General features: G+C 47.5%; 1 protein-coding gene and 1 long non-coding RNA gene across 2 annotated transcripts in view; both read left to right on the forward strand.

Moving 5' to 3' along the window:
• Positions 1-9,647: 9,647 nt before the first annotated feature.
• Positions 9,648-15,193, forward strand: LOC139257127 (uncharacterized). The gene is made up of 2 exons (XR_011592224.1): positions 9,648-10,105; positions 13,151-15,193. It is a non-coding gene; the product is annotated as an uncharacterized lncRNA (long non-coding RNA).
• Positions 15,194-17,123: 1,930 nt separating this feature from the next.
• LOC139257128 (guanylate-binding protein 2-like) overlaps positions 17,124-17,591 on the forward strand; it is a gene marked incomplete at its 3' end in the record, with an annotated part of 41,611 nt that continues 41,143 nt past the window's right edge. The window contains exon 1 of the mRNA XM_070874394.1: positions 17,124-17,238. The remainder of the gene's footprint in view (positions 17,239-17,591) is intronic.

Here is a 17,591-nt window from a genome sequence, read left to right on the forward strand (position 1 = left end):
CCCTGCGGCACTCCACTAGTTATTGCCTGCCATTCTGAAAAGGACCCTTACACAAGACCTTTGCAGTGTGATTGGCTGTGGCTCTTTTAGTTGGGACAGCTTCTACCCATCTAGAGAATCTGTGGACCATGACAAGAACGTTAGTGTATCCTTGGCATGAAGGAAGAGATATATAATCAACCTGCAGGTGCTGGAATGGTCTGACAGGGGCAGGGGGCCTCAGTTGGGGCATTACCGTGATGGGTCCAGAATTATTTTTCTGACAGACCACACAACGGTCTGTTACCAGCTGGGCATGTTTCTTAAATCCCCAACCCCACCAGCTTTTCTGGAACCGTGCCGTCATCTGTTGTGAGGCCAAGTGTCCCCACGAGTGGATCTGTTGGGCTAAAAAAGGCAGAAGCGCTTGTGACGCGACTGGCTTGTTGGTAGCTCTTTGTCTCCAGACACCATCTTCACATAGCTTAATTCCTGCCTCAATCCATGTCCATTTTTCCTCTCGGGAGCACTCGCCTTGCATTGTTTGAAGGTCTCGTGTCAGAGTCCTGAGTGCTTTCAATCTGCACATCTGTGTTGGTTCTTCTGTGAGGCGGCATCTTTAGCTGCCTGGTCGGCTAAGGCATTTCCCTATGCTTCCATGGTATTTTCCTTGGTATGGGCCTTACACTTCAGGATGGACACTTCCTGAGGTAATTGTATGGCCTCTAGCAAGTCTCGGACATCTTTTCCATTTCGGATAGGTGTACCAGCAGTATAACAGACCAGAAGCATAACGCGAATCTGTGTAGACATTAGCTGTCTGTCCTTCTGCTATTCGACATGCTTCTGACAGGGCCCGTAACTCGGCCTGTTGTGCTGACGTTCCTGAGGGTAAACATCCTTTTGTCACTAAGGTTGTAACTGCCCATCCTGCTTTTCTAGTACCATTGTCAACAAAGGAGGAACCATCTGTAAACAGGATGAGGTCTGGGTTGTGCAGAGGCTCCTCTGCTGCTAAGGCTGCTTCTTCTGTTTCTTTTAAAATCTCCACGCAGTCATGCTCTTCACATTCTCCTCCCGTCTTGCTCCTTTGATTCTGACATCGGGAGCATAGTTGCAGGATTAACCGGGCTGGCCCGGACGATATGGAGATTAGGAGCTTCCAAAACTGCTGTCCAGCGGGTCCATCTAGCTGCTGTCACCTGAGACATTCTATTCATAGACAGCAAAGCGTATACGGTGTGGGGACACTTGACCATCAGCTTTTGGTCGAGGACTAGACCCGCAGTGATCATTACCGCTCGATATGTAGCTTCCATGGCCCTTAGGCAACTTCCCCATCCGAGGTCGACCGCATCCAGTTTTGCCGAATAATAGCCAATAGGTCTTTGCCGATCCCCATGTTCTTGTGTCAGTATAGCTGTCATATATCCTTCTTTCTCATGGACAAACAGGGTAAACGGCTTACCACTGTCGGGGATTCCCAGAGCCGGTGCCGAACACAAGGCCTTTTTCAAACTCAGGAAGGCCTCTTGCTGTTCCTTAGTGAGGGTGATGGCTTCTTTAGAGGCACGTTTCCCCTTTAAAATATCATTCAATGGCTGAGCAAGCTGTGTGAAGGAGTCAATCCAATTTCTGTTAAAGTTACACAATCCCAAAAAAGACCTTAGTTCCTGAATAGTGGTGGGTTTTATAGCAGCCCGAATGGCTGCAGTTCCATCCTGGGTAAGTTCTCTCTTTCCTTGTGAAATCTTTTGTCCCAGGTATACAACCTCTTCTTGGGACATTTGTGCTTTGTCGATGCTGGCTTTACGTCCTTTCAGCCAAAGGTGGTCCAGCAAAGCTCGTAAATCTTGTTCATGCTGTTCTTCCGTGTTTGAAGCTAGCAGGATATCGTCTACATATTGGATGACTGTGGATGACGGGAGGTAATTCTCGCAAATGGCTTTGTAAAGCCATGTGGAATACCATAGGGCTGTTGTGGAAACCCTGCGGTAACCGGGTCCAAGTATACTGTTGTCCTTGGACAGTGAAAGCAAACCACTGTCGAACCTCCGGTGCCAGAGGCACCGACCAAAATCCGTTGGCCACATCTATAACCGAGAAATATTTTTGTTCCGGTTTGAGGGGATTAAAAAACCAAAATCCGTTGGCCACATCTATAACCGAGAAATATTTTTGTTCCGGTTTGAGGGGATTAAAAATGGTGGCGGGATCTGCGCTCAAAGGAGCTTTTTGATCAATACACTGGTTAGCTTTCCTATAATCGACAGTCAAACGCCAAGTCTCATTAGATTTCTGTACCAGCCACACGGGGCTATTGGAGGAGCTATGCGTTTTAATAAGCACCCCTTGTTTCTCGAATTGCTGAATAACAGGTAGGATTCCCGCAATGGCAGTTGGACTGATGGGATACTGTTTAGTGCATGGAGGCTTGGTCCCGGTAAATGACGCAGGCTCCATCTGGAGTAGGCCACAATCATTCTTATCTTTAGCCCATATTGGGTGTTCCTTCAATTCTTCTTTCTTCAAAGTTCTAATTGACCATGTCACCCGGCCATCCTCGAAATGCAACGATGAATCTACTTGGATTAGAACGTCCATTCCCAAAAGGGATTGATCTACTGGGCCTATCCAGAGCGGCGTGGTTAGTTCATGTGGACCCAGCCCTGTAAGTACCGGTGTTGTCCTTTTAATTTCCATTTTATGGCCCCCAACTCCATAGGCTGTACGTGCCCTACCATCCAACGGCAAAGAGTCTCCATATTGTAGTGGGAAGCATGTTAATTCTGCCCCTGTGTCTAAAAGACAGTCCACATCCTTATCGCCCACCCTCACAGTTATATATAGCCCATCTCCCCTCTGTTGTATTAGTGCGAGGAGGGGGGCCAGGGTGGGCTCTAATCGTTTTTTGCTATCCCAAGTAACTCTTTCTGTTGTTGTATTGTCAGTCGCTTAAATGATTCTATGAGGTCGTTATCTTGTGACAAGCCTGGCTTGTTGGCTGAATTATATCCCTGGCTGCATCCTCTTCCCCAGCCACGACCTTGCTGTTTCACCCTGCACGTCTTGGCCTAGTGACCACCTTTCCCACAATAACGACATTTTCCGGGTAATTTTCCAAATGACTGTTTATCGGAATCCTGGGATTTCCATCCCATAGCCTGTACAGCTCGGACTTTAGCTCCCATATCCCGATCTAATTGGTTACATCGATCCACCAATGCTGCAAAGGTAGTTCCTCTACCTTCCCAGTCCGGTAACACTACCTTAAGCATTTTGGATAGTTCTGGCTTTAGACCTGTCACAAAAGCTGCTTTCAGGGGTCCAAACGCTTGTTCATTCATTTCCTCATCCGTATTATTCATATCCGAATGTTCTAGCCACGTGCATTTAAACCGCTCATCATACTCCAGGAACCTCCTCTGTTCCTTTCTGTTGGCAGGCTGCAATTTTTCCCCAGTCTGTCTTAGCTGGACTGAAGGCTTGCAGCCAGTGTTTAATCGCCTCCCACTCTGCGTTTAATTCTTGCTCATTCTGCCCCAAAGCTTCTTCTACCTTGTCGTACAATTTCCTTCCTTGTGTTTTTGGCACCATTATGGTCAAAATTTGCACTCCGTCCCAGGGATGAAGTTGATATATATTTCTTAAGCCGTCCAATTGGTCCCACGTTTTCACTCCCCCTTTCTTTGGATTGGGCAATTCCTTGGACCATTTATCAATTTTCTCTGGGTCTGCCGGATCATGAACTAAATATTCTGCATACACCCTTTTCCTCGTTTTTTTGGTTCCTCCCTCATCCGCAGTCTCTTCTGATTTGACTACAACTCGTCTTTTTTTAACCGGGGCAAAGCGCACCCCTAATTCTTCATCCTCCGACCCTGTATCGTCAGAGGATTCAGAATTCGTATCTATTCCTCGGTCGTGTCTTCGGGTTTGCGATTTTAAGTCATCCAAACATGGGTACCCTGGGAATTGACTGACACATTTCCCTTTTCCAATTACTGTCTCTTGACCTAATGATTTTTTCCATTCTTTAATTTCACCTTTAAGATCTTTAACTTCCACTTCCAACTTTTCATGTTCAAGTTTTTTCTGTCTCAGTTGTTCACAAACCGCTTGCAATTGGTCCTTTGTACTGGTCAGGTCCCTATCATGTTGGGACAGCGCCATAATCTCATTCCGCTGTCGGATCTGTCCCATAACAGCTCGGGACCATCTAGTTCGTTCTTTATTTTTCATACGGGTCATTTTTCCCCAGACCCTTTTGATCTCGTCCAAGGACCATTGTCCTTTGGAGGTTCCGTACTTTTGTTCGATCTTAATACAGGTTTAATTAAGTTTAATTGTTGCTCTATGTGTTCTTTCAACTGTTGGAGGATTTCATTTATCGAAATCTCGAGTGGTGCCCGCCCGCCTTTAACAGTTGTAGGCAATTCTTTGCTCTTATCTTCTGCTGCCATAGTACTAATTTCTTTACTGGGGTCTCGAGTCGTAGGCTTTCCAGCCGATCAATGGGCCAGTGATGAATTAACAAACACACCGCTGAAGTTTAGACGTCTATGGGACCTCGAGCCGATTACCAACCGGAGGGTTCGCAAACCGGAGGCTTTCGGAATCGCGTAGAAGGGGAGGTGAATTTACACAATCGATCGAGGACTTTTATAAAGAGGAGTCCTTACCTCAGTGTGTTGGTCCGATGTCCAAAATTCAGTTTCTTCCCTCAGCGATCCTGTTCGTGACACCAAAATTGTTAGATCTCTTAATTCTCAATGAGATGCGAATTCCAGTTGTAGATTTAAAGTAACTTTATTCCAGCATCAGCAACAGAAGCTTGGCAGGGTTCCAGCTCTTTGTTCTGAAGCTCATGGCTTAAAATGGCTGTACTTACACCTGGATCAATTTACAATAGTAAGCTCGCCTCCTTTGACCTTATTGGCTCAACCGATTCAACAGTCTGTGTTGTTAGCCCAGAACCGGTTCCAATGCCCCAGGAATTTGAATCCCTCCCTTCTGCACCACTCCTCAAGCCACATATTCATCTGAGCTATCCTGCGATTCCTACTCTGACTAGCACGTGGCACTGGTAGCAATCCTGAGATTACTGCCTTTGAGGTCCTACTTTTTAATTTAACTCCTAGTTCCTTAAATTCATCTTGTAGGACCTCATCCCATTTTTTACCTATATCATTGGTACCTATATGCACCACGACAGCTGGCTGTTCACCCTCCTGCTCCAAAGTGTCCTGCAACTGCTCCGAGACATCCTTGACCCTTGCACCAGGGAGGTAACTTACTATCTTGGAGTCTCGATTGCGGCCGCAGAAACGTCTATCTATTCCCCTTACAATAGAATCCCCTACCACTATTGCGCTCCCACTCTTTTTCCTGCCCTGTGCAGCAGAGCCACCCACAGTGCCATGAACTTGGCTGCTGCTGCCTTCCTCTGATAAGACATCTCCCCCAACAATACCCAAAATGGTGTATCTGTTTTGGAGGGGGATGACCGCAGGGGACCTCTGCACTACATTCCTTCCACTGCTCTTCCTGTTGGTCACCCATTCCCTATCTGGCTGTGTAATCTTTATCTGCGGTCTGACCAACTCACTAAATGTGCTATTCACGATATCCTCAGCATCGCGGATGCTCCAGAGTGAATCCACCCACAGCTCCAGTGCCGCAATGCAGGCTGTCAGGAGCTGCAGGAGGACACACTTCCTGCACATGCAGTCGTCAGTGACACTGGAAGTGTCCCTGAGTCTCCACATAGCACAGTAGGAGCATAACACGTGTCCGAGCTCTCCTGCCATGACTTAACCCTTAGATTAACTTAATTTGATAACAACAATGATAAAGGTTACCTACCGATAAGGAAAAGAAAAGAAAAACTACTCACCAATCATCAGCCAATCACTTACCCTCTTGGCTGTGACGTCACCTTTCGATTTCTTTGTACTTTTCCCACATTATACTCCATCTGGCAAATGTTTGCCCGCGCACTGAGCCGGTCTATATCTCTTTGCAGATTTTTTGTATCCTCCTCACAATTTGCTTTCCCATCCATCTCTGTATCATCAGCAAACTTGGCTACATTACACTCGGTCCCTTCATCCAAGTCATTAAAATAGTTTGTAAATAGTTGGGGTCCCAGCACTAATCCCTGTGGCACCCCACTAGTTACTGTTTGCTAACCGGAAAATGACCCATTTATCCCGACTCTCTGTTTTCTGTTAGTTAGCCAATCCTCTATCCATGACAATATATTACCCCAACCCCGTGAACTTTTATCTTGTGCAGTAACCTTTAGTGTGGCACCTTTTCGGATGCCTAGCTGCAAACTACAAATATATCGAACATTTGGATATGGGGAGTGTAACGTCCTTACACAATACCACAAATCCACACGAGGCACATTCTATGGACAAGGTCACTCCGTGACCTGAACCTTTATTCACAGGACCAAGAAGTGATGACCCTGCGTGGGACCTCCCTTTATATACCTGGGTGACCAGGTGAGGAGTGTCTCCCACAAGTTCACCCCCTGTGGTCAAGGTGTGCATTTCTTACGACAATACAGTATTGCAGTGTTGTTACATAAAGGTTACATACATGACATCACCTCACCCTCAACATCTTATTGGGATCATAGGTTGAGTCTCTCAGGTGGTCTGCGCTCTCTCGTGGAGCGCCGCAGTTGGGGCTCTGGTTGTTGAGCCTTGGTATGCGTGTCTGTCACCTGTGGTGATTCCAGCCTGTCTGGGCTGACCGCAGGGACTGTGCATGCTGCTGAATGTTCTTGTTGCTCGTTCACTGGCGGTGGTGTGAATACCATCTCATGATCTTCCTCAGGTCTCTCAGTGTCCATGCTGAACCTTTTTTTCACTTGGTCCAGATGCTTGCGGCATATCTGCCCATTGTTGAGTTTTACCACGATGACCCTATTCCCCTCTTTGTCTATTACAGTTCCCTCAAGCCATTTGGGCCCCAAAGCGTGATTGAGAACAAATACGGGGACATCAATTTCTATACACCTCCCCCTTGAATTTCGGTCATGGTATTTGTTTTGGGACTGGCGCTTGCCCTCAACAATGTCTGACAGGACTGGATGAACGAGGGACAGCCGAGTTTTGAGTGTTCGTTTCATGAGTAGCTCCGCGGGCAGGACCCCCGTGAGCGAGTGCAGTCGAGACCTATAGGCCAGCAGGAGGCGCGATAGGTGGCATTTGACGGAGGGTCCTTGAACCCGGGGCATGCCTTGCTTTATGATTTGGACCGCATGTTCCGCCTGGCCATTGGAGGCCGGCTTGAACGGTGCTGTCCTGACATTGTTAATGCCATTACCCGACATGAACTCCCGGAATTCGTAGCTTGTGAAACATGGGCCATTATCGCTAACAAGCCGTGGGTCGCAAAGACTGGGCGCAGACTCTCCACAGTGGTGGATGTCGTGCACGAATTCAAAATGATGCACTCGATCCATTTCGAGTACGCATCAACCACAATGAGGAACATTTTCCCCATGAACGGGCCCGCGTAGTCTATGTGAATACGTGACCATGGCCTGGTGGGCCAGGGCCACAGGCTGAGTGGGGCCACCCTGGGGGCATTACCCAGCTGGGCACACGTCGTGCACCTGCGAACACAATGTTCCAGATCTGAATCAATTCCAGGCCACCAAACGTGTGACCGGGCAATGGCCTTCATCAGCACGATGCCTGGGTGCTCGTTGTGGAGTTCCCTGATGAATGCTTCCCTTCCTTTCTGGGGCATAACTACCCGGCTGCCCCATAGCAGGCAGTCGGCTTGGATAGAGAACTCATCCATCTGTCTATGAAGCAGTCTGACCTCCTCAGGGCATGCTCCGTGTGCGGGCGCCCAATCCCCAGTCAGGACACATTTCTTAATCAGGGATAGGAGGTGATCTCCGTTTTTCCAGATTTTGATCTGGCGGGCTGTGATGGGGGAGCCTGCGCTGTCAAAGGCATCGACAGCCATGACCATCTCAGCGCTTTGCTCCGCTGCCCCCTCAGTGGTGGCCAGTGGAAGCCTGCTGAACGCGTCGGCACAATTTTCAGTTCCGGGCCGGTGCCGGATGGAGTAGTCATAAGCAGCCAGCGTGAGAGCCCATCGCTGTATGTGAGCAGATGCATTGGTATTGACAGCCTTGCTGTCTGACAACAGGGATGTTAACGGCTTGTGGTCCGTTTCTAATTCGAACTTCCTGCCAAACAGGTACTGATGCATTTTTTTCACCCCGTAGACACATGCAAGCGCTTCCTTCTCGACCATCCCATATTCCCGTTCTGCTTGAGAGAGTGACCTGGAGGCATAAGCCACAGGTTGTAGTTGGCCCTCAGCATTACCCTGCTGCAACACGCACCCAACCCCATAGGACGATGCACCACAAGTCAGAACCAATTTCTTACGGGGGTCGTACAGGGTCAACAACTTGTTTGAACAAAGTAGGTTTTGCGCCCGATCAAAAGCCAGTTCCTGACAGTCCCCCCAAAACCAATCACAACCCTTACACAGGAGCACGTGTAGCGGCTCCAACAACATGCTCAAGTTCGGCAGAAAGTTCCCGAAATAGTTCAACAGTCCCAGGAATGAACGCAACTCCGATGTGTTGCAGGGCCGGGGTGCTCGTCGAATCGCCTCTGTTTTGGATTTGGTGGGCCGAATCCCGTCTGCAGCAACCCTCCTGCCCAGAAACTCAACCTCAGGAGCTAAGAACACACATTTAGACTTCTTGAGTCACAGGCCTACCCGGTCCAGTCAGTGTAGCACCTCCTCCAGGTTGTGGAGGTGTTCCTCGGTGTCTCGACCCGTGATGAGGATGTCGTCCTGAAATACGATTGTTCCAGGAATGGATTTGAGCAGGCTTTCCATGTTTCTTTGAAAAATCGCGGCCGCTGATTGAATTTTTTTTTTTTTTTTTGAAATTCGTAGCCAATCGTTCCAATTCTTTGTCAAATCACAAACGCCAGAGGTCACCTTGCACACGCCAAGGATCACTCTGCGCCAATGCTCTTAGCCAAAAGGCCTAGAGCCACTGCACCGTTCCTGGAAGTACTGCAATACCAGGTTCGTGCCATGGAGGTGGCCCCCACACACCTCCGTGGAGGTGGATGGGTCAAGCCACCCCACCCCACCCCCGCGGCCGCTGATCGAATGCCAAACGGACACCTGTTATAAACGATCAGTCCCTTGTGCGTGGTGATGGTGGTCAGTAGTTTGGATTCGTCGGCCAGTTCCTGGGTCATATAGGCTGAAGTGAGGTCCAACTTGGTGAACAGCTTGCCGCCTGCCAGCGTGACTGTTGGAGCAGATTTTTGGACATAATAAAGCCTAGGGGGACACTTGACTAGTATACCAAACATTTGTCCCCCTCGAATGAATTTTTTAAGAGACAATACTGATGCATTATTGTATGCTTGCCTTTACTGGTTATAGGAAGCCTGCCACTTGTTTTTTCTGTGAAAACAGGGGAATTAGGCCTCTTTGTTTATAATGGCCTGTCACAATGCGAGGCTGGCTTATATCAAGAGCCCAGCCTTGAACGGTAATTGTATGAAAAGCTTTGTAAACCTAGTAATATAAGGACTGTTGCGAAGGCACGTGATGTAAAGTGACGTAATTTGTCAGATAAAGGAACCTCGCAGGCAATTTCAAATTGAGAAGGAGTTCAGCAGGCGCGGGTCTCTAACACTTCTCCAAAAGCTTTGTCTCCGATTTAATAAACCTCTCTTTAAATACAGTCTCGGAAATATTTTTCCAACATAATGGCGTCACGACAGGATACTGTCTGATCAGACGTGATCACTTAAGACAGTATCTGGAATCTGGTGTTAGAGACTGAAAAGAGAGGTGTACGGGCACGACAGGATAGTGTATAAGATACGAGTAAACAGATAGCGGGAAGAGGCTGACTAACCAGTTTGAGTTGTCCCTTTAGTAAATAAGGTCGGTGCGGAAGGGAACTGATCGATCCAACCTAGAGCCGAAAACTCCGGTGGTAAGGAAACACGCTAGCTTTGTTGCGAAGACAAAGGGTCTCCACAGAGTAGTCGTGGCCATGAGTATTACAGAAACAAAGGGAAACGTCCGAGACTGGCGAACATGGAAGGTAAGGAAGGGAATGTAAACCGCGGGCTGCCCGGGTCATTAATTAATTCCTATCATTAATTGTAACTTGCGTAATTACGTAAGGCCATAAAAAAAAGCTGATAGTGACTATCTTAAGTGACATATGGATCCAGACATAAACTTTGTTGAATGAAGAGAGACTTTTGTGAGTGTCTATTTTGAATGAAGAGAGTACTCGAGTGATTTTGATTGTGGCATGAATGAAAGCCTGTTTTAAGAAGGTTTGGAGTTGCCTGCCTGTTTTAGCTCCACCCACTCTTTCCAAACCCTTCGTAGTGTTGTCCTGTATGTGGGAAGTTTAAGAATACCTTATGGTATTACATTTTAAGTTAGAAACGAAGGTGTGGATATAAGTTATGGAGCTAGGAAATGCACAAAGGATAGGTTTGTTGAGTAAAAGATAAAAATACATGGTCCCGGTAGTAAAAAAAAAAGAATTTGACACGCTCACTTACTTGTCCAAAGAAAACATGAAATTGGGTTGAAAGACATAAATTTAGTCCAGGAATGAGATAAAGAATGCCTTTTAAAACGCTCCCATTTTCCTTTGTGTAAAACCTTGACACGAAAGCTTCTAGCTCAGTAAAAAAAAAAAAGTTTTAAATTTAGAAATACCTTCAGGGATTAGGTCAAACTCATGGGCGAGTGGTGAGCTATCTGTGAAGGTGTAAAAGGGACTTTTGAAAAAGGCTAAAACAGTAAGCTTTAGCAGTTTAGAAAAGAAAAAGATAAAGCAGGAAAAGGTCTCTGCCACGGGAACAGGAGGAGGACAGAAAAGGGGGACTTGCCACAATACCCTATAAGACCTGAAGCTAGAACAGCGGTTGTAGAAATAGTAAAAGGGCTAGTGGAAAAGGGTATCTTAAAAGAAATAGTTAGCACCACTAACTCCCCAAAAAGGCCCAGGTAGGGAAATCCCAGGTCCTGTACCTAGGGTACTGCCTCTCAAGGGGCTGAAAGAAATGCCCTCGGATAGGAAAAAGGCTGTCAAGGACATGCCTAGACCAGTAACGGTAAGGGGGGTGAGGAAGGTACTGGGCCTCTTTAATTACAGCCGGAACTTTATCCCTGATTTTGCAAAAATTGCTGAGCCAATACAAAGATTAGTGAAAGGGGGGAAACCGGCCCTAGACCTCATAGAGTGGGGCCCTGAACAAGAACAGGCGTATAGTAAACTCAAGTCAGAACTAGTTTCCGCACCTGGATTGGGACTGTCTGACATGGGTAAGGATTTCCACATCCACTGTAACAATGAAGGTGGGTTCTATATGGCCGTGGTCACCCAAGATCACGGGGATAAAAGGAGACCTATAGCCTATTACTCTACCACCGAAAGCCCGGTGGTGACTGGGTTATCCAGATGTATAGCCGCGCTAGATTGCGCAGCTTGGGTGGTAAAAATTAAGCGAGCCTGTGGTGATGACTGGAAACATCATTCTCCACACTAAACACACATTGGTAGAAATGTTAAACACAGGAAAACTGAGAACCGTATCTGATATGAGACGGGCAAAGTGGGAAGCAGTCCTCTTAACACCCAACAAAGCGGTAACCATAATTAGGGATGTAGGAAACAACCCCGCAGAAGGTATGATGGGTGAAGGGGAACCCCACTTTTGCGAAGAGGTATGTGAGGATATGGAAGAGGATAGAATGGATAAAGACATAACTTACTAAATACCAGTTGATATCAGCTGTGAAAAAGATATTGGTTTAATTGGAAAAAAAGAATTTGAAGAGGTAAAAAAACACTCTCCATTGATAATGATTTTAAATTATTAAAATTAAGTCAGTGCCGCTGGGGACCGAGACGAACAGATAAGTATTGAGAAACTACACCAGGTCACTTCTGAGGAAGAAATAGGTATGTGGATAAAGCAGGGCGCAACGCAAGGGAAGGATAACGTTTGGAGACGAAATGACAAGGTAATGGCGCCTGAATGCATTATTGGAGTTGCATCATGGCCTGTCTCATTCAGGATGAGAGGTTATGACCGGGAGCCTTGGGAGAGATTGGTAGTGGAAAGGGATGGGGAGAGATATAATCCAGGCAGGCCCATTAAAATTAAAATGGGACACCAGCCCCATCCACGGGGGCCATGGGAACACGTACAAATTGATTTCACAGGTCTTGTGCCCCATCCCATGGAAAAAGATATTGCCAAGTGATTATAGATCAATTTACCCGGTGGGTGGGAGCATGATTGTGGCAAGGATATTGACCGAGCAGGTGATTCCCCGATGGGGAGTGCCTCAACAGTGGCAAGGATATTGACTGAGCAGGTGATTCCCCGATGGGGAGTGCCTCAACAGTGGCAAGGATATTGACCGAGCAGGTGATTCCCCGATGGGGAGTGCCTCTTCAGATATATTCCGACCAGGCACCCACTTCACCGGGAAGATTGTAAAAACAATATGCCAGCTGATGGGCATAAAACAAAAATTCCACATCCCCTACCACCCGCAGAGTTCTGGGATGGTAGAGCACATGAACTATACCCTTAAGAACGCCCTGGCAAAGGCCATGCAAACGTCAGGAAAAACGTGGACAGAAATATTACCCATTATATTGATGAAGTTAAGAGCCACGACAAACCGACAACTGGATTAACTCCTTATGAACTAATGACAGGAAGGGCGATGCGATTACCAGAGAACATCATAACAGCGGGGGCCGATGTAGGCCCATTAAAAGACAAAATAAAACGGTATGTTTTGGAACTAAGTACTCAATTAAAAGGGATGCGTAAATTAGTTAGGGACAATCAGGAAGAAAGAGACGCGGAAGCAGAGCTTACAAAGCTCCCTGAAGTCCCGTTGGTGGGAAGTCGCGTTATGGTAAGGGTCCTCCCGGGAAAACTGGGGTTTGCCCCAAAAAGGACCATATGAGGTTATAATCAGCAGGGACACTTGTGCCTGCATCGATGTTAAAGGGAGCGGACAATGGAAGCATCGGACCCAGCTTAAGGTTTTTGAACCAGCCGTTTAGCACACGTATTAGTTGTTGGTGTTTGTCTATTTACAGATTGACAGCGAGAGATTCTTCAAGCAAGCCATACAGCCATTTTGCCTTTGACTATTTGTTAAATATAGAGTAATAAGATGAAACTATATGTTGCGATCGGTGCGATTATCATAGTTCGTGTTAGGTCCGGCCTGCTAGCTAGACCGAAGCGAGAGTTACATGTGAATACCTTTTTGGACACGTCTTATATTTATGCACAAATTGGGAACCTTTCTAGTTGCTGGGTATGTTTGCACATCCCCATACATAGCAAAGGAGGCATCCCCTTGAGGTCAATCTCCCTTAACATTTCGGAAGTAGCGGAGTGGGTAATGCGACAAAACGGTACAGGAGAAGTAAATGATACTTGGAATCAGGGTGGGGATAAAGAAACATGGAGATCGGGGGGTTACCTTTTGGATGCATTTGACGGATGGTACCAGCCGGAATATAATAGGTCGGTACGACCCCCGTTCCTGGTTTTGATCAACACCTCAGGAGTTGGAAGGCCCACCGCTGACATTTGTTTCACTAGAAACCTGACTGGTGAGGAAACAGGTTTTGTAGCAGGATATAGCAATTGTACGCAATACTTTAACCTCACCAGGTGGAACATAATAGCCAGCGAAACAACAAACCAGGGGTTCTTTGAAATGAAGGGTTTGAAGAATCAGACAAGTAGCCAGGACTGGGAGCCTAAAATTAGGTGGCGACGGGGGCTGAGAGAGAGATTGGGATCGATGGCACACAATGGCACTTATTTTGTGTGCGGGCACAAGGCCTACCCCTGGTTGCCTCAGGACTGGAGGGGGTCCTGTTATTCGGGATATGTGGTCCCCTTCGTCAGACGGGTACGTACTTTAGCAGAAGTACAGACACCAGATCGACTAAGACGAGATCTTACCCTGGTAGAGAGGCTATTTGGGGTCATGATGCTCCCATTCGGGATAGGACGCACCATGGATGAATTACGTAACCTAGAGAGAGTACTGGAATAGATAGCTAACGACACTGCTGAAGCAATGGAGGGCATAATGGCTGAAATGGTAGCCATATGCACAATGGTACTCCAGAACCGAATGGCCCTAGATTATATACTCGCACAAAGTGGGGGCACATGCGCCCCAGTTGGAGCTGAATGTTGCACTTACATTCCCGATAAGTCAGAAAACATAACCAACCTCGCTGATCACATAAGAAGGGAGGTAAAGAAGTTATCCACGACAGAAGGATGATCTGGCTGGTTTGACTGGCTATTAGGGGAATCCTGGGGGTCCTATCTTATGCATGGAGTAATTATTCTGGTTGTAATAATAATTACTTGCTGTCTGATTATCGGGTGTTTTAATATCTGCTGTAAAGTTATGATGGCCCGACTGATCCAGTAGCCAGTGTAATCGCCGAAGAAGAAGTACACCTGATGGAAATACCTGAAGACACCAAGGATGAAGAAACAGACGACGTTGACACCGACCACTATCTTTGAAGGGTAGCCGAGAGCTACAGGCAAGGTGGACATACGGAACATCAGGGAAGTAACATACCCCAAGGACCGTAACACCATGCTACCATCATTGTGGTCATCTGGATTTCGTGAACATCCTCCAGGACCAAAAGGGGGAACTGTTGGAGCAGATTTTTGGACATAATAAAGCCTAGGGGGACACTTGACTAGTATACCAAACATTTGTCCCCCTCGAATGAATTTTTTAAGAGACAATACTGATGCATTATTGTATGCTTGCCTTTACTGGTTATAGGAAGCCTGCCACTTGTTTTTTCTGTGAAAACAGGGGAATTAGGCCTCTTTGTTTATAATGGCCTGTCACAATGCGAGGCTGGCTTATATCAAGAGCCCAGCCTTGAACGGTAATTGTATGAAAAGCTTTGTAAACCTAGTAATATAAGGACTGTTGCTAAGGCACGTGATGTAAAGTGACATAATTTGTCAGATAAAGGAACCTCGCAGGCAATTTCAAATTGAGAAGGAGTTCAGCAGGCGCGGGTCTCTAACACTTCTCCCAAAGCTTTGTCTCCGATTTAATAAACCTCTCTTTAAATACAGTCTCGGAAATATTTTTCCACAACAGTGACATAAAGGTCCTCCGCTCTCGGGAGCGGGTATTGATCTTGTAGGGACACCCGGTTGATAGTGGCCTTGTAGTCGCCACAGATCCTGACCGAGCCATCCACTTTTAGGATGGGAATGATGGGGCTCGCCCAGTCGCTGAATTCAACGAGCGAGATGATGCCCTCTCTCAGCAACCGGTCCAACTCGTTCTCAATTTTCTCCCGCATCACATACGGCACCGCTCTGGCTTTGTGGTGCACTGGCCTGGTGTCCGGGGTGATGTGTATCACTACTTTGGTACCTTTGAACGTCCCGATGCCAGGTTGAAATAGTGATTCAAATTGCTGTAGGACCTGTGAGCATGAACTTCGCTCCACAGATGACATGGCGTGCACATCCCCCCATTTCTAGTTCATTTAATAGGACTTTCATCATCATAGGTGGCGTTTTGGTATATGAGCTGTGAATGTTTGCCACATGAACCCGCTGAACTTCAGCGTCCATTGATTTGCCCCAAGCGTCATCCTGCCTCGCGGACGCCTCATCTGGTTCATCCACCTTATATATTAGCCTGGTTGCAGGCTTTCTGCACATTCTGGCTAAATGGCCACTGAGGTTACAATTTCTGCAGACGAACTGTTGAAACCTGTAAGTCCTGGCAGAGTGTCTGTCCCCACACCTCCAACATGAGCTGAGATTCCCATTGTTGTGAACAAAAGAGCTGTTACAAGGCATTCCTCGCTGATTGTCCCTTTGACTGCTCTTGAGCACCCTGCTAGTGGGTGTCAATGGCCCCATCCCGGGCCGCATTGTCCACTGGAGGGGTGGGGGGGTGTAAATGTCCGTTCAGCCTGCCATTGTCTCTGTTGGAGACCTACTCTTGGGTCTGTTGCTGCCTGGGATGTCTCGAACTGCCCTTGCCTGCCTGCGGGTCTCTGTGTCGCGTTTATGATATTGACTCCCTGATCCATCGCCAAGTTGGAGTCAGAGTTGCGCGTATATTACCTTGGTTTCCTCCTCCCCCACCATAAAAGTCTGAGCCATCAACGCCGCCGCATCCAAGGTCAAGTGCTTGGTCTCGATTAGCTTTCTGAAAATCCCAGCATGACCGATGCCCTCAATAAGAAAATCCCTTAGCATCTCCCCCCTGAAGACGTCTGTGAACTTACAGAGGCTGGCCAAGCGCTGGAGGTCCGCAATGAAATCCGGTATGCTCTGTCCTTCCCAAGGTCGGTGTGTATTGAATCTGTGTCGGACCATGTGTACGCTGCTCGCTGGTTTGAGGTGCTCACTGATTAGTTTGCTGAGCTCTTCGAAGGTTTTGTCCTCTGGCTTCTCGGGTGCTAGCAGGTCTTTCATGAGTGCGCAAGTCTTCGGTCCACAGCTGGTCAGCAGATGAGCCCGTCGCTTGTCGGCCGCTGTGGCTCCCAGCCAGTCCTTCGTGACAAAACGCTGCTGGAGCATCTCAATGAAATCGTCCCAGTCCTCACCAACACAGTACTGTTCATCTGTGCTGCCGGTGGCCATACTTGTGGGTCGTTGATTCCTGTTTCTCGTCGCCAATGTAAAGTCCTTACACAATACCACACGAGGCACATTCTATGGACAAGGTCACTCCATGACTGCGTGGGACCTCCCTTTATATACCTGGGTGACCAGGTGAGGAGTGTCTCCCACAAGTTCACTCCCTGTGGTCAAGGTGTGCATTTCTTACGTATATACAGGATTGCAGTGTTGTTACATACATGACAGGGAGTTGAGTTTTTCTGACGTTTGGAGCAGTGCACATATCTGAGCATTTTGTGACATGCCGCACATTCCTCTGAGGCCAACTTTCACACACTCCTTGCTGCTTTTCTTGCTCTGCTTTCAGTTTCGGTTTGAGTGGAAGGGTGTTTACTGGAAAGCCAGCCAGGTTAGAGCCACGGAGATTGCAACCAGGGGCAGTTTACAGGCTCCCTGGTCTGGTACAGTCGCTGAGGGGGATTACTGCACAGACTGACCGCTCACTCGCATAGCCCAAAACCTGCAGTGACAGGTAAGATCATATAACCCGCTTCCAGCTGTCTATGGTTGTGTGTGTGTGTGTCTTGCGCTCTCTCTCTGTCTGTCTCTCTCTATCTCTTTCTCCCTTTCCCTCACTCTCTCTCTCTCTCTCTCTGCCTCTCCTGTTCTCAAACTCCTTCCAAGTTCCCCGCCCTGGGGTTTACATCACATTATGTCTGGCTTTGTTGTATACTAATTGTCAGAGATTGATTGCTGTAATTAGTCGAAACAGTGTGATCCTAGTCAAGGGTTATGTGGAGCGGGCGGGGAAGTGGAGCTGAGTACATGATCAGATCAGATCAGATCGAAACCTGCACTGCAGCATTGACAGTCCGGTTTGAGAAG

This window comes from Pristiophorus japonicus, unplaced genomic scaffold, assembly GCF_044704955.1.
Source record: "Pristiophorus japonicus isolate sPriJap1 unplaced genomic scaffold, sPriJap1.hap1 HAP1_SCAFFOLD_802, whole genome shotgun sequence".
Lineage (NCBI taxonomy): Eukaryota > Metazoa > Chordata > Chondrichthyes > Pristiophoridae > Pristiophorus > Pristiophorus japonicus.